General features: G+C 55.2%; 1 protein-coding gene across 1 annotated transcript in view; it reads left to right on the forward strand.

The window, feature by feature from the left end:
* Positions 1-206: 206 nt before the first annotated feature.
* VDR (vitamin D receptor) overlaps positions 207-17,507 on the forward strand; it is a 58,358-nt gene continuing 41,057 nt past the window's right edge. The window contains exons 1-2 of the mRNA XM_075551818.1: positions 207-272; positions 5,564-5,695. The gene's annotated coding sequence lies outside the window, so the exon portion shown is untranslated. The remainder of the gene's footprint in view (positions 273-5,563; positions 5,696-17,507) is intronic.

The raw sequence follows: 17,507 nt of genomic DNA on the forward strand, positions 1-17,507 counted from the left end.
GGCGGGCGGCCTGCCCTGTCCTGCGACGGCATCGCGGAGGCCTCCCTGGCGGCGCAACGCTCCAGGCGCCCGCGCAGGGGTAGAGCCCGTCAAGATGGTTCCAACGCAGAGGCCACACTTGGCGAGGGCGGGCGGGGCCGAGGGCAGGGCTGGCCCGGAGGCGGGGCCGCGAGGGGCGGGGCCAGGTGCTGGGCTGTCGCTGCTTGTCAAAAGGCAGCGGCAGAGCCCGAGGCGCGGGGATCGCTGCGCAGCGTGTCCACCGGCCGGACCAGGTGCGGACCCGGGAACCACGGGCACGGGGAGACGGGTGTCCCAGGATAGGGATCAGGTCCTGGGTGGGGGGATCGGGGCCACAGGAGCCTGGGTGCCCGGGGGCAAGCCCTCGAGTCTAAGCGGGGCAAACTTGGAGACCGAGAGCGGGCTGCGGTGCCATGAGGCAGAGGCACCGAGGGGCACGGAGGGCAGAGGAAGAGCGGACGCTGGGCCGGCGAGGGCAGCGGGACCTCCTCGATGCGGTGGCCGGTCCGAGGTCTGGGGCAACAAGAAGCATTTGTTTCCCTTTTCTGCCCGGGCGCCTTGGTGTGGCGTGGACGAATCATAAAGGGAGCGATTGGCTGTCGGCGGTGCTCAGCACATCTGGGTATGATAGAGTGTGTCTCCTACCATTAGCTTGTAGGGCCCAGGTACCGTCACCTGTGGTTGTAGAGTTGGAGCTTTGAAGTAGGGCGTTTTTCTCTCCCCTTTCGTTTCCTAACTTTTGATTTTTTTTTAAACCACTAATGATTTCAGACCTAATCAACGCTTGTGCACTGGACTGATGTTTTCAGGACAGGCTGTCCCCAGATGAGTGCAAGATATGGGGATGAGCATTAATCCAGGATGGGGCTCAGGGAGTCCTTTGAACTTGGAGGAGGTGAGGGGTCCCTTGTCTGGGTGGGGGTGGGGGGAGGATCCAGGGGAAGTAGCATTCAGTGAGCAGCCTGGGGCTTCCAGAGTACAATGATCAGCTCCCCTCTCTGCCCCCACTCTTTCTCCCACCCTGGACCACTGAGCCTGAAACCCAGATGCCCCCAACTGGGCAAGTGTTGGATCTCTGATGCCAGGTCCTTCCCATACCTCCTCGTTCTCCTCCTCCTCCTCCTCTTCCTCCTCCTCCGTGTGGTGAGTGAGTCAGCCTCCTGTCTGGGCTCAGCTACAGCCAGAGAGGCCGGAGCCCAGACAGGCAGTTGGGCAGGCATTTTCTGAGCACTGCAGAAGCTCTCCCGGGCAGAGTTCAGCTCTGCTCCAGCCCCTGCTGGAGGCCTGTTGTCCTCATGGCTGCTGGTAGCCCTCCTTCAGAGGTTCAGACACCCAACAGAGCCGTAGCAATGGGCTGTGGGCTCTGAAGAGAGTGGGGCTTGGAGGTAAATCCACCTCTCTTCATTCTCAGAGAATCAGGCAGCGCATCCCAGCGTGGCTGGCTTCTCCACATTCATCCCATTTTCTGTCTAGGGACCTTGTTAGTGGGCCATTCTAGCCATCCCTGCTGGTGAAGCGGATATGCAGAAGAAATCAGAAAGTTTCTGCGACCAGGGACAGCATGGGGTTTGCCAACAACCCCATATCAGCGCAGGCTAGGGAGTGGTTGGGTTGGGTGAGGTGGAGATGGGGTTACCGGACCTTGGTGCCTCAGCTCTTCAACTGAGAGTGGTGTAGGTTGGGGGGCCGTGCTTATTCCGCCATGTGCAATCTCCTTCCCATGCTTTTGGGGTCTTTCTGGACTAGAGTGAAGGCTGGCATACAGTCACAGGAGAAAGTGACCAGACTGCACATTTCTCTCTGGCTTTTGTCTGGGGTTCGAGAGCTCCCCAAGCAGAGTCTGTTGCTCCCACCTGGTGGGCTCTCTGGAACCATTTAAGGAGAATCCTTGGAGACCAACGAGACTGTGTGACTGATGCAAGCCGTGAAAGGCCGGAGCATTGCGTCTGTCAGGGTTCTCGGCTTAGATTTGGTCAGCCAGCAGCGGTACTTTGAGCCAGCTGAAGGAGGGACTGGGGAGTGGGATAAGAAAAGATGGACGGAGAGTGTTAAGAAGCTCTCCTGGTCCCTCGCTCCTTTGTCGGCCCAACCAATACTTCTTGGTCTCAGTGTTAGGGAGCGCCTGGGTGTTGTTGGGAATGCCCGGCTATTTGTGTGTATGGTTTCTCAGACTTCTTCCCCTCGCCTGCCTCGGCATTGGTCATCTTTGGGGACTAAGGCTCAGTGGACATTCCAGGAGGACCTGTGGCTTCCCTCACGCCCTGCGACAAATTGCTAGTGTCCCACAAGATCAGTAGTTTAAAACCAGTCACTCTGTGGGAGAATGATGAAGCTTTCCTTTCCCATAAAGACAGACAGTCTTGGAAACCTAGAGGAGCCATTCAGCTCTGTCCCATAGGGTCGCCATGAATGGGAATTGACTTGTTGGCAGTGAGTTCTTTAAAGTCCGGACCTATTGCTCCACGTTTAGAAGATGACCTAGGACCAGCGGGCCAGAGCCAGGTGTGTATCGAAGCCAGGAGCGAGCGGTCCAGCTGTCCACATCTTTGTATCACATCCTGTTTATCCTAAGGGGTCAGCGACCAGCCTGACTGATATCGCTGTTCTAGAAGCCTCTTGTGGGCTGTTCAGCAATTAGGCGCTCGTGGCCAGAGAGCCAGAGCTAGGAGGAGCTGGGCGTCTGAGCTAGGATTCTATTTCAGGGTGTGTTTCTCTCTTCTCTGCTGAACAGGGAGAGTTACAGGATTTCAACTTTCCTTTGCTCGCTACGGCAAGTCTCTTTTGGAAACAGGTAGAGGAAATGACAAGACTTTATTAAGGGCCTCCTGCATGTCCCACATGGTGCTAGGCTATTTCGGAGATGGTGGGAGAGCTGAACCCACCAGACTAAGATAATCTGAGTCCCAGGAGGGGTAGTACCTGTCGGACTCTCCTCTCACGTCTATCCCCTTCTGGACTGAAGTGACATTCTGCTCCAGAAGGACCTCCCTTCTCATGATGTCTCAGGTCATTTTCCTCTGGGATGCAACAGACAGAGTCACTGTGTAGTTCGGCATCCAAAGTGGCACACGTGTGAGTGTGAAAGGTGTGCTATTGATACTTACGCCAGGACAAGAGACATCAACCGAAACTGTCTGCAGAAGCTTCCCGGAACCTTCCGTCATTCTAGGGATAGAGGGAAGGAGATCTGCTGGCACCATAATTAAGCATTCAGCTGCCGGCGGAAAGGTTGACAGTTCAAACCCACCCAGTGGCTCCATGGGAGAAAGACCTGACTATCTATGCCTGTAGAAAACTCCTCCCAAGAGCCCTGGTGGCATAGTGGTTTCACGGTGCACTACTAACCTCAAGGTCAGCAGCTCCGTGGGCGAAAGATGGGGCTTTCTACTCCTGTAAAGAGTGACACAGTCTTAGAACCTCACAGGGAGCAGGTGTTCCCTGCCCTATGGGGTTGCGATGGGTTGGAATTGACCCAATGGCACCTAGCAGCAGCAAGAGTGATAGGGCAAGATGGGAAGTGGGGTTTTGTGGGGAGGACGAGATGGGAGACTTAATTCTGAGGGCCCAACATTTTCCCAGAGGGAAACACTGCCCTCAGTCCCACGCTCCAGGAACTAGCTCACCACTTGTGGGACTTGTGATGGGCCTCCACTTTGGTTTTCCTGCCCCACGCCTCGGACTGCCACTGGAAGGCCCACCCACTCCCCTTCAGTTGCCCCAGGGGTAACTGGGATTTATGCTGGAACCCGGCCTCGGCCTCGAGCTGCTTCTCTCTCCCCTCAAATCGGAAGCCTCTTCATTTTATCCATCCAGTGTCCAGACCTTTGGGGCCCATGCTCGCCCACAGGAAAGCCCAGGACTAAATAACCTGGAAGGGAAGGTGTGTGTGTGTGTGTGTGTGTGTGTGTGTGTGTGTACAGGTCAAGTGTAACCAGGACCCAGGATGTGATCAGCAAAGTGGAGTTTAGGACCGGAGAAAGTTGCTGAGCCAAAGATGGAATCTTTTCCCTTGGATTCTAGAGTTGTCCTCTCCGGTTTGCTTTGCTCTGATGATTAAGGAAATGATCCAGATGGCGAAAGCTTGCTCTTGCTCAACCCGAGCTACAAGTGTTGGTGGTGGCGACTGCATCCTGCTGTGGTGGCTAGTGAAAGAAACGGCTTCCCATTCTGGTCCGTGGGCTCCGTGGTCCGGATGCTCAGGAAAGGCTTCCTGGAGAGTCCCAGTGGCCAGTGCGTGGGACATCGGGCTGGGGGAACGGCGCCTCCTTGACGACTGTGCGGTGACGCTTGTCCCCTGGGCAGCAGGGAAGTTGTTCTCAGCTCAGGAGGGTGAAGAGGGCAATGAAGCCCTCTTGGGAAGTCCCACTCCTTGAGGCAACTTGTGAGTAGGTGGAAGTATCGGATTGGGGAAGGCAGGAGGTGGTTGGCTGCTCGGTCAAGGACAGGAGCCAGAGGCAGAAGCCATCTGTGCTCCGGGAATGTGAGTGTGTGTCATGCTTTTGCAAACCTGCCCTGCAGGTCCTGGACCAAGGAATAGATGAAGCAGTGTTCCCAGAATCAGCTGCCACACAAAGTCCTCATTCTGAATAGGGGAGAGTCCTGGTCCTGAGCTGGGTGTGGGCAGCTGCAGCAGCTGGAAAAGAACTGGACAAGACCCAGCGGTCAGTTCCTGGGAAGCTACTGCCTCTCGCTGGCCTTCTGATGACTAGTGGAAGCCTCGAGGTATTACGCAAGCGTGCGGTGGCATTCCAGTCACCGTGGGGCACCCAGGAGGCCTGGCTGGTGACACATCTGTTGCGTGCCACCTGCTGGCCGTGGGGTGGGAGCTCCAGGAATGTCTAGTTAGGCAGTGCTCTCACTGGATCACATGCCGTGCCAAATTCATCCACGCCCAGCCTCCTCCGACTCTGCCCCGGTCTTGTGAGATCAGAAGCTCGGATCCGTTCATTTGACAAGTGGGGAGATGGGAGCTCTGGGGAGTTAAGCACCAAGCCAAGGGGACAGAGCTGGGGAGTGGAGAGCCTGAGTCAGATCTCACGCTCAGCTCTGCCTGGGGCCCGACCCAGTACCCTGAGCAAGCACTACCCTTCTTTTTGGTTTTGTTTTTTACTGCCCTCTCTCCCACAACTGGGGCAGTGATGAATGTTGGTGAGTGGCAGGTTCGAATGACCAACTAGTTTGAACACGTGGACCTCAGAGCAAGCTTGATTCTGCAGAAGGGACTCTGCGTGCAGTGTTCTCCCGAAGAAGCGTCACTCGGGCAGCAGCCCCAGGCCTGGGTGCCTCTTTGGCAGTTGTGGGTGCTTGACCCTGGTGAAATCCTGCAAACAAGACCCCAAGAAAGGCAGCCCTGGGCAGAGAGACTGCGTGGAATCCATTAAGGCTTGAATGAGTTGGAAGGCAGCTAAGAGATGTTCTTTTAATTCAGCGGAATGGCTTTACGGATAACCCATTCTCTGCCAAATGCAGCGAGGTCCGAGCAGATCATTGCTTCCTTGGCCAGCCGGGAGCCTCTCTCACCTGGCTTACCTTTCCTTGTCCCCAGCTATCCCTTAAGGAAGACCTTGACCTTAACCAACCTGGAAGAAGAAATGGATTGTAGCCTCATCTGGTAGCCTGACGTGGACACTCTGTCAAGCGCTTGACTTCCCCTGGATCCTCACAGCCTCCCTGTGGGGTAAGTCCTGTCCTCCTCTCCACCATCCCAGGGTGGGAGCTGAGGTGTAAAGAGGTGGCGTCAACGGCCCAGGGCTGCAGTTACCTGTGAGCCCGGCTGCACGCTGGCAGGCATCTTAGAGACAGCGGCTGGTGAGGAGGTGGAACCACCCAGCCGAGCCCTCAGCTGGGGTTCCAGGGCTCCTTAGGACAACTGGAATTTTAGGCAGTGCTGTGTTCAAAGCCCGGGTTGGGAACAGCTCAGGGTTCATGTCAGGCACAGTTGGGCCCCAATCTCTGCTCTGTCACGTTCTAGTTTGTGACCTTGGGCACGTTTCTTAATCTCCCTGAATCTCGGTTTCCTTATCTTTAAATTGGGGATAATAAGAGCTCCCTTGTAGGGTTATGCGAGGACTAGAAACTACGTAAGCTGACTATTGGGACCGTCATGCAGCAGATGGACATCCTGGGGCTACTGTGGGGGGGGGGGCACTGTTCAGGGCCCTGGGGATTTAACAGGGAGAGAGTGGGAAAAAGGGACCAGACGGGACCCAAGCCAGGTACTCTGCAGGCCATTCTGACTCACGGCCACCCTGTGTGAAGGGTAGAACTAGGCCTCATAGAGCTCCCAGGTCTCTGCCCCTTGGGGAGCAGACTGCCAGGCCTGGCTCCCAAGTCACCTCTCGCGGGGGGAGGGGGGGTGTTCAAACAGCCAACCTTTGGGTTAGTAGAGTGCTTAGCTATCTGCGCCATGAAAAAGAGACGGGTTCTCGCAATTGTTCTCAAACTTACGAGCCCAGTAAACTCATCATGAGAAGCCCCCTTAGAACCCAGGAATGGTTACCCCAGCCCCGAGGACTAACCTCAGATCCAGTACAGTGATTTGTTGGCTAATGACCGAGAGAGAGTGACTTCACTTCTCTGGGTCGCAGGTTCGATTCTTTCAGCTTACTGCTTTGAATTTTTCAACCCTGAAACATATTGTGCCCATGAACGCTTCCCATATACATAAGTACAGACGTGTTGCAGGAGAGCCCCGTCCCTGTGAAAGGAGATCGTACTTGGTAGAGGGGCAGTGAGGAAGAGAAAGACCTTCAGCAGGATGGATCGGCACCGTGGCTGCAACAATGGGCTCAAACCTAACCACTGATGGACGGGCAGGTTTCCCTCCCTCCATTGTCCCCGGGTTGCTGTGAGTCAGGGCAGACTCGAGGATGCCTCTCAACAATAACATGCAGAGACTCAGGAGCCATTTAATAGAGCAGCGGGTCTCCACCTTCCTCATGCCGCAACCCTTTCACACAGTTCCTCATGTGGTGGTGACCCCAACCATCAAATTATTTTCGTTGTTCTTTCATAACTGCAGTTTTGCTACTGTTAGGAATCAGGAGACCCCTAAAGGAGTTGCGACCCACAGGCTGAGAACCGCTGTAATAGACCATTATTTTGCCCACCACGCCAGTTGGGAATGTGACATTCTCAGTACCTGGAAAGGCCCCTTTGCCCATGTCCCCCAATTGGACCCCTCTTTAAGTTTTCATGTTTGTCTTTTCCTGATAAGTCGCCCACCCTGAAGGTTTTTCATACAAGACACGGTCTGGCTTTGCATGCCTTTGAAATGGACACGCACGGATGCTCTGTGTGCTGCACGCTGTCTCTGCGCATCGTGTCTCTGAGCCTCCTCCCCGGCGATGCACACAGCTGCTGCTCATTCTTCTGCACTGTCTGGAAGAATGGCCCGCTCTGTGCAGCCAGGGTCTCTGTGGTAGATGGGTCTTAGGGGCTTTGTTCTCCAGTTTGGGGTGACTCTGAACAATGCTCCTAAGAATACTTTGAACTCCTGCATATTTGTGGGTGTTTCTTTAGGGCACATCTGGGGTCACAGGGAATCCCCTGCTCCATGTCCCTATCATCCCCAGGGATTTTTCACAGTGGGTGTACCAGAAGCCCTCCTTTCAACTGCAACAGGTAAAGCCTCCTATTGCTTCCCATCGTTTCCAACACTTGATACCGAGTTCCTGTCGACTTCAACCCAGGAGGGTCTACCGCCCCCTTCCATCTGCTGGAAGGCTTAGGCTGAATGCCCTAGACCTGGGGTTCTGATTTCGGGCTTACGTTGTGTGCCTGCCTGCTGCACCACCCTCCCTCCCGCCATCTGTCTCCCAAGTGCCCAGCCTGGGTTTGGGTGCAGTGGGGCCCTTTCTCTCCAGTCTCCTTCCAGCGATGAGAGAGGGAGTCCCATGCTTCCACATCCTTGCCAACACTGAGCATCACGTGACATCTGCCTAGCGTCCACCGTGCCAAGCACACACTAGGTGGGCAGCTAGTACTGCTGAGCTGGGTTGGTCCAGGGGCTGGGGTGGGACACTTGCTTTGCTGGGGCACTGGTGTTGAGAAGAGGACACCGGGACAGCAGAGCCACGTAGGTGCTGGCTCCACAAAGCATAGCAGACAACGTGGTGATTTCGCACAGGTCTGGCCAGGTCTGTCGGTGAGCTGACTTGAAGTTGAATAATAGTCTCTACGGACCAATTGTTTGGAGTCTGCCGTTACTGTCCAACCTGAGAAGGCAGGCTAGGGCAGCACAGCCAGAGGAGGGGCGATGGAGAGAACAGAGCAGAATGCCTGCAGAACACCCTTCCCCCTGCAGAGCAGCTGGGGGATTAGAACGGCTAACCTCAGGTTAGCAGCCCAACACGCAACCCACCTACTGCATCATCAACTAACATATCATCCAACATGCTATGCTGACAGACATAGGAACCAACGGCTGTCATAAATGACTGTGTTCCGGGCAATGTGTGAAAGGTTTTCCATACATTTCCCAATTAGGCCTTGCTATCAGCCCACAACGTGAGGAATGTTATTGTCTGCACCGCACAGAGCAGGAAGGGAGTTTCGAGGCGTGTGAAGGGGCTTTGCCTCCAACTGACTGAGCCAGAACCCAACGTTGAGATAGCACCAGCACTTGAAGGCAGGTCTTTCCAAGTCCAGAAGAGATGCCCCTGCTCACTGCCCCCAGCTGCGTCCCCCTGCAGCATCCTGGTCACTGGGCTCAGTCATCTCCTTCCTGTGGGTAGGAGTCGGCAGGTGGGTGGTGGTGTTCGGGGTGAAGGGGAGAGTTCCAGGCTGGCCAGGAAGATGCTGGAAAACACCTTCAGGGCAGAGTTGTTTGTTCCAAAGGGCTCTGAATTTCCGGACTTCTGCCAGAGGGGGCGGGGGTTGGGGAGTTTGGTGGGGGGGGGGGCTGTGGGTGGGTAGTTACTTCTGCCCAGCCTATTTGGCAAGCACCCGCACATCCTGGGTGCCATGATGTTAAGAACTGGGGGTTGGGCTGCCTCAGGTAAAATTCCATCCTAATGAACTCCATTTGAGATCTGGACGGCTCTGTTGGTTACCCTGTGTGCAGCGGGAGAAACCTATGGGCAGCCTGGGACACTTGGGAGATGGAGCGGAGCTCACTCACGGTTGGGCGTCTCTTACTTAGCAACCCCTCTGAAAGGCACTGAAGGGAGGGGAAAAGAGTCAGACCCACCTCTTGTTCCTCTATGAACATCAAACTTCTGGATGGCTCCGGGCAGGGCTGGTTCTAGAGGGTTTTGTGTTTACCTCCAGCTGAGCACGTACCTGGCAGGACTGTTGATTGTCCATTTCCCCCACGCTCCCGTGATCCCTCTGAGAGCAGGATCTGAGTCCCATCTCTGAGGGGCCTCCACTGCACATAGTATCTACCACGGCCCAGGTGCCCTTTATTTGCTCCATGCCACGGAGTTGATGTCTGCTCATAGCTCGACCCTCTAGGACAGAGCAGTACTGCCCCTGTGAGTTTCCCAGACAGTCACGCTCTATGGGAGTAGAAAGCCCTGTCTTTCCCCCACCAGAGTGGCTGGAGGTTTCAAACTGCTGACCTTGCAGTTAGCAGCCCAACATGTAACTGCTATGCCCCCAGGGTCCTCTTAGAAACTTCTTATTGGATGGGAACATGTTGATTTGTGAGACCAGGTCCCCTGAGCCCAAAAGGAGAGTTGAAGGACAATTGCTTAGTGTGTTTAGAACATCCTGACATGCGGCTCAGCACCTCAGATGCAGGACCCCCCCCCCCCCAAGGCGCCCAGTTATGATACCTGTTGTGCAAAGGAAGAACTCACAGTTGTTGGAGAACGATGAAACTGCCTGCTCCCATAAAGATTTGTCGTCTTGGACACCCTGCACAGGGCTGCCCCGAGGCAGGATCGCTCTGTGACCACACAGTTGTTTCTCTGGTTAACCTTTACTGAGCACATGATGTGTGCTCTCGGCTGAGGGACATCTTTGTCAGGGGGCCTGGGAAGCATATTTCTTTTCCTTGGGCATCAGTTTTGAGACAGGTCACAGATTTTTCAGAACCAAACTCCTGCCTGCTTCACCTCTCCAAAAATCCTCTCAGATCATGGAGGTCTGAGAGGCGGGTGTTGGTTTTTTTCCTCGTTTTTCAGACAAGGAAACAGCGTGGAGAGTGGGTAAGAGCTGAGAGGGGGTGGGGTGCAAATAGAACACAGGCCCAGCCCAGCTTTAGGCTGCAGTGTTGGTCTTCTGACAGCTTCTCTCCACAGGTGACTGGCTCGTAGACCCAGATCAGACAAAGCCCTTGTTAAAGGAATAAGGAGCCCTGATGGTGCAGTGGGTTACATACGTGTTGGACTCCACCAGCCACTGCCCAGGAGAAAAATGAGACTGTCTGCTCCCATAGAGCTTTAAGTCCCAGGAACTCTCCAGAACAGTTCTATCCTGCCCTATAGGGCCCTGCTGATGGCGGAGAGAGGGTCACTTGCCACTTTAAATATTTTTCCTAGCATTGGCAGTAGCCTCGGAAATGGTTTCTTTGCCCAGCTTTCTGTGTTACACCTGATGGTCCTCCTCTTCCTCCTGGGGGAAGCCTGCTGGTAAAGCCATGCCTGACGTGCCTGTGTTGTAGTTGGAGTTGTTAGTTCCCACTGAGTCAGCTCCGACTCCTGGCTGAGTGGTGCGCAACCCCCGGACATGGTGCCCGCCGGGCGCTGTGCCGCCGTGGTTGAGAACCTCTGCTCCCAGCACTCCACCGCTCACGATTCTGTTTCGATCCATGGGGCTTCCCCTCGGTGCTTTTCAGAAATAGGTTGGCAGGCCTTTTTGCCTAATCTGTTTCACTTTATGGCCCTCCCTCATTTTATCGGGAGCGTCTCACCGATATTTTAATGATCCATCGTTCAGTTAGATCAAGCACGATTGCACAATTGCTGCCGGCATACTTTTCAAAACATTTTCTTTCTTCGTGCCCTCTTTGATATCAGCTCCCCTGTGATCCCGCCCACCCCCCGGAGCCTTTGTTATGATATTAAATATGATTATTGGTATTCCGTTTTTGTTTTTTGGCTCTATCTTACCCCGTCCGATGAATTCGTTCCCCTGCCATTCTGTTCCTGGTTCCCCTGGAGTGGGCTTATTTAGCAAGGGTGCTCGGCTGCTGTTTGAAAGAATTGGCGGCATTAGCTTCCAGCACGCACTCACTCACTGCCCTGAAATCGGCACTGACTCATAGCGAACCTCTGTGGGCTTTCTGAGCAGAAAGCCCAGTCTGTCTCCCCTGCTGACCATGTGGATCCAGGACTGCTGCACACAAGCCACCGAAGTACAGTCAACGGCAGGCGGTGGGGGAACATTTCCACAGTGCGTGCCAATTCTGACAAGCCCTTTTAACCCGTAGGGGGTGGAAGCCCCGTGTGCAGGGACTACTCAGCACCCACACGCCTCACCTTGAGTCCACAGGGGGTAGCAGGCGGTGCACGACTGTGGTCTCCACCACTCTGAACATCCGGGCTGGAGGAGGTTGTGCAGAGCGGCCTTGAGAAAGGCCCTAACCTGCTGGGTGACCTGGGCCAGCCTCCTCCGGTGCCTGTTGCCCTGAGCCACTCTTCCGGAAGTCAGGAGGGAAAGCGGCTCAGTGGGGGCTCCCGAGGAGACTGGCTTCAGAGTTGCTGTCCAGATCAAGGAGGTAGGCGGGAGGGGGGGGAGGCTTGTTCTGGAAAAGCAAGGAGTGGAGAGAAAGAGCAAGCTCAGGTCACAGTGATGGGTCACACGCAGCTCTCGGTCACCCATTAACTTCGCCAGGTGGTCTTTGTGAACCTGAAGTTTCCTTCCCTAGAGAACAAGTCCCAGTAGTGATCTGACCGGCAGCAAGTCCAGCGGAGCCCAGCTCAGCCAGGTCTCCAGGGGTGTCTGCTCCACGGCCAAGAGCGCTGTCTGAAGGCAGTCTCTTGCCTAGGGTGGAGGCCCAGCAAGGAAGCAGGTCTCTGACCCAGGTGGGGGCGGAGACCCCCTGCAGACAGGAGTCTTCCCGGGAAGGCAGGTGGCTGCTCTTGAACTTGGTTTGGTTCTTCCTCTATCCCGGGGCAGCAGTGCATGCTGCTCCCTGCTCTGTGGACTCAGTCCGTTCCAAAGGAAAACAAGGAAGAGAAAAATGGCCCAAGTGAGGGACTTGGGTACAGTTGTCATTTGAGGAGGTTCACGGACGAGGGTACAAGTAGCTATTTCCTAACACTCTGTGGGCTGATAGGATTCCCACTGCCCTAGGCCACCCCCCTCCCGAGGCAACCATGACACGGAAGGTTCAGCTAGGCTTGTGTTCCTCAGCCGGCAGTGCTCCTGAACTTCCTGACTCAGCCTGTGGGTGGCAAGTGATTGCTCGTGTGAGGGGCCTTCCACAAACGTCCCTGGTGGGAGCTTTCAGTGAGCCAGCACCATGTACTTGTGTCCCAGGTGACTCCTGACTCCCAGAGAGTGGTCTGTTGGCCAGCGAAGAGGAGTGGACAGAGGGGACGTATGCAAGCAAGTTTGAGGTCTTCAGGGTGTGTAGTAGTCCAGTTCCCACATCTGGCCACCCAGGTGGTTTTTCTCAGCATTCACCCTATTCGCTCTGCTTCAGCTCCACTGAATTTTCCAGAACTCTCTCCTCCACCTCTCCTTTCCAGCTCAATCCTAGAGCGTCCTGTAACCCCCAGGGGTCCAGGCGTGGGTCTGGGTGGGCACCAATAGCCGTAGGGAAGTCAACTGGGCCACAGAAGAGACCAGCTGCTTTCTGACCTCTGGGGCCCTTTCCCAAAGAGCCAGCGGGAGAGAGGCCCATTTTCTTTTTTTCATTAAAAAAAACATATTTTAAAATTATTTTATTGGGGGCTCATACAACGCATCACAATCCATTGTGTCAAACACATTTGTGCATTTGTTACCATCATCATCCCCAAAGCATTTTCTTTCTACCTGAGCCCTTGGTATCAACTTCTCATTTTCCCCCCTTCGTCCCCCTCCCTCCCTCCATCATGAACCCTTTATAAATTATTATTTTTTCATGTCTTACACTGACCAATGTCTCCCTTTACCCACTTTTCTGTTGTCTGTACCCTAGGGAGGGGGTTGTATGTAGATCCTTGTAATTGGTTCCCTCTGTCTACCCCACCTTCCCCTTCCCCTCCTGGTATGGCTACTCTCATTATGGACCTGAGAGGTTTATCTGTCCTGGATTCCCTGTGTTTCCAGCTCTTATCTGTACCCATGTACATGCGCTGGTCTAGCCAGATTTGTAAGGTAGAATTTGGGTCATGATAGTGAGGGGGAGGAAGTATTAAAGAACTAGAGGAAAGTTGTATGTTTCATCAGTGCTATACTGCACCCTGACTGGCTCGTCTCCTCCCCATGGCCCTTCTGTAAGGGGATGTCCAGTTACCTAAAAATGGGCTTTGGGGCTCCACTCCACACCCCTTCTCATTCACAATGATATGATTTTTTTTTTGGTTTTGGTTTTGGGTCTTTGATATGAGAAGCCTCATTTTCTATGCTCTCAGAACCCCCAAGGTCGATTGAGGTTAGAGTAGGAATCAGAATGAAACCTGACTTCAGATTATCATGTGATCGTGAAAAAACTCCCAGTACTCAAAAGTGCCCCTGGCCTGCACAGGGGAATCTGCTCAGGAGGCTGGCTGGAGCGCTGACCAGAAGCTCAGGATTAGCTCCTAGGGGTCAGGGGAGGCACCCCGCTCCCCTCTGCCTGAGCACACACCCATGAGAAGCCTCACCGATACCCAGGGAGCTGCGTGTTAGGGAGCCCCCCCAGTCCTAATCATCTCAGAGCACCCCGTAGATCCTTTACAGCTGGGGCGCAGGCTTCGGGGCCTATCCCATGAGAAGTGCGTGACCTCCCCAGACGTCCAAGAGCTGAGGATGGGGAGTGGCAGGGAGGGCAACCAGGAGTCCAGTCCAACCCCCTGCTGCTGGAGCCACCCCTGCAGCCCATACTGCCACCGCCTGGCTCCCCTCCCACCACCGCCCCCATTGGCACCTCCCTCCGTGTTTCCCAGCGCTCTCCCTCCTGCAGTGTGTTTGGTAGTGGGCGGGAGAGGGGTGTGGAGCTGCCACTGCCCTGATAACAGGGCCGAGGCAGCATCTCGGGGCTGCCAAGCTTCAGGTGCAGTCAGGTCAGGGTGCGAACAGATACGTGACTCAGGACAAGCTGTGGCTGGTGGCAGGGGAGGGGGTGGGTGTGGGATGGGAAGGGGGATGGCACTGGGTGAGAGGGGGTAAAGGAAGAGGCCATGGGTGGAAGAGATTGGCAATCCGTGGCAACCTACACACCAGGGGCCTTATCTTTCTCGTGAAAGAAAAGTTCAGACTTGTAGCTCAGCGTCTCCAACAGATGGAGGTACCTGCCAGGCCTTCCATGTTCTCAGTCTTGATAACCCTTCTTTAGCAATGGGTCTTTCTGGTAAGGTGTCCAAATAAGTCGACCAAGGCCTCATCATCCTCCCTGCCAGGGGCCATGCTGCTTCCAGCTCTTCTACGGTGGGTTTGTTGGTGCTTCTGGCAGCCCATAGTAGACGCTGTTCTGTGAGGCGAGAGTAGAATGATCCGTTTCTCTCCATCCCAAGATGTCTGGAAACCTCAGGTGGGTGGGCTGGTCAGTTCCCCCTCCCGCCAACTCAGCAGAAACGTGGCTTTCCGGGCACTGGCTGTTTGGAGTGGAGTGTTTGAGACCGAGAGCTGGCTCCCTGTCCTCCGCCGGCTCCTCTGGGGAGCCTGCAGCTCTCCTTGCTGCCAGCCCCCTGTCCTCCAGGGACTGTCAAGCAGCAGGACCTGCAGTGTGCCAGGCGCTGGTCTGAGTGAGTGTAGACATCAGCTCACCAGATCCTCTCGACCGCCTGTGAGTCAGGTACCACCCCCGTCCTGCTTGTGCATGAAGAAACAGGACTGGGAGAAGCTGGGCGGTGGTCGGGGGCTCTGTGGCATCAGGTTGGCCAAGGTGGTTGTGGAGCTTAGAGAAGCCGCGGGGACACAGTCAAGGACGCACTTTCCCTGCATCTTTCCAAGCGAGGGATTTGGTGCTAAGAATCCTGGGTACCTTGGGGTTAGCAGAACTTGGGGCTGTCATCCTGTCCAGAAAGAAAGCGATTCAGAGATCATGTTGGTCCCAGAGAGGAAGTAAGGAAAATGTTGACCGGGGATTATTGTGGGGAGGGGGCGTCCTAAAGCCATCTTTCAAAGCCAACGTAGACTTTGGCATATGTGGGTTCAGGCTGAGGGTCCCAGCATTGATAAAGATACCTGACCTGGCAAAAGACAGATGCGCCTTAGAGGCTGGGACTGAGTGAGTGACCCTCCAACCTCTTTGGGTTACCCGGTGCTGATTGTGAGGATGGAGTCAGGCTTGGGAGGCCCCAGTGCATCGGCCTCTGGGTCTCAGCAGAATGCTGCTCCTCTAAGGACTCACCCCCACCCTACTCTCCCTCTGGAGGCCGACCAGGCTAGTGACGAGGGTTCTTGGGTTTGCGTGGAAAAGCACGATCCGATCCCTCATGGTGTGATCCTGGACGGCTCCCTTCCCTTCCAATGGCCTCTCTTCCTCCGGCTGTCACAGCAGGGAGACAGAGCTCTCGCTTAGATGGATCCAGCCTCTGTGTTTCACTGCTCACTGCTGCTGCTCCCCCCTCGGACAGTGAGCCGGGCAGAGCCCGCCTGTTACCTGGAGCGCAGGAATCCGTCCAGGAATCTTGTTGCCAGAGCTAAGGGCAGAGTTTCCACTGGTGGGAATAATAAAACGAAACAAGAGAGCTTGCAGGAACAATCATTGCAGATAAGAAGTGGAAATAGATGGCAGGAAGTCATGTATCTCTGGCCCTGTGACCTGGAGTCTGTGGGTTCCCACCCCGTGGCTTCTGTTCAGCTTCAAGGACCGTCAGCTGAGAGAGAGTCTTGATGGAGGGGTGGCCACAAGGCTGGGAGTTCACAGCCGGGTGCGTATGCAGTGACCCGCTGACCTCTGGCGTGAAATGAACTGGCAGACACTATCAGGTTCTCGAAGGTAAAAGGGTTCATTAAGAACCACAGGGTAAACAGCTTCCAACACTAGATCGCCAGCCTCTTAATTTCCCATCATTAAATAGGCTCTTAACACAACAGCGCTGGGGACCGGCCTCTCCTGGGAGCAGCCAAGCCACAAAGAGGCTAGAGAAGCTGTGGGGACACAGTCAAGGACGCACTCCTTCCTTCCCTGCATCTTTCCGTGGGTGGGGAAGGGTGCTTTCCTGAGAAAGGAGGCAGAGGCGGCCACCGTCTGCGCTGACCTCTTTACTGACAAACCTGGCAAGAGTTGAGATCCCCGCCAGGAAGCTCACGGGATCTCAGGCGACATGAAATGCTTCCCAGGCTGGCTTCCTCCAGTGCTCCCTCGCCATCACACATTGTGGGCACCGTGGGTTTTCGTGTGTGACACCACCGCTCCAGGCGTCTTGAACCTGAACAGGGGCCCCACGTGACCTTGTGTTGGCGCCGCCAAACCCTTCTTCCAGAAACCCTGGAGGAGCGGATCTGGGACCAGCGGTTGGAAGCTAGGAAAAGCCTATTTCTTTCATACCTAGGGGAAACTTTCTAAGCCTGCCGCAGTTCCAAGAGAGGGGGTTTTCCTGGAGAAAGAATTCTCTATCCGCAAAGAATATTCCCACCCAGGCTAGACAGCCAGGTGGGCTCTTATGAACGGGATTTTAGGTAGTTGGACAAGGGGATTTTTCCTTCCCCTCTGCAGATTTCATGAGGTGACTGACCGGGTCCAGTGGATTTTATTTGGGACATTATAGCCCAGAGGACGTCATTCTCCGCCGTTCTCAGCCCGAGTTTGACATGTGTGCCCGGGGGAGCAGGGGAGACAGCGGAGGGCAGAAAGAGCTTAGACAAGATTGACTTACGCAGTGCACCCTCCTTTCTCCTTGTCCTCCTCCTTTCTCACGGCCCCTCCGCTGCCTCGGGGTCAGGCTCAGTGGCTGGCGCTGCGGGGTGGGGAAGGATGAAAGGGTGTCGCTTGAGCTGGCCCTGGCATTGCCTGTGCCTCCGTTATGCTAGGATGAGAGAGCACAGAAAGCGAGGACGGTCAGAGTGTGCGACGCTTTACGGACAGAACCGAAAGCATGGTCAAGTGGAAAACGGCAGGCAAGGGGCTGTGGGAGAGCCCAGCACGCGGCCGACTCGGCGTGTCCCCACGTCAGGGAGCACTTTCTTTCCCGAAGGGGTGGGAGCTGTCAGCCAATATCCACAACGAGGGAGCCCAGTTCTGACTCCTCCTCCCGGACTCCAGCTCTCTGTCCGATAGGCCAGTGGGTCGCCCTCATGCTGGCCGTGTAGGTTGGAGGCTCTCAGAGAGTAAGTCCAGGGAATGGATCTCACTTCTAGAATGATGTAAAGGCTGCCCTGTGACAGGAGTGCCCATCTCAGAGCTGTTACGCTTTCAGAACTGGACAACACCTTAGAGGGCAGTGCCCACTTCCTCAGAGTCCATC

This window comes from Tenrec ecaudatus, chromosome 6 (genome assembly GCF_050624435.1).
Source record: "Tenrec ecaudatus isolate mTenEca1 chromosome 6, mTenEca1.hap1, whole genome shotgun sequence".
Taxonomy (NCBI): domain Eukaryota; kingdom Metazoa; phylum Chordata; class Mammalia; order Afrosoricida; family Tenrecidae; genus Tenrec; species Tenrec ecaudatus.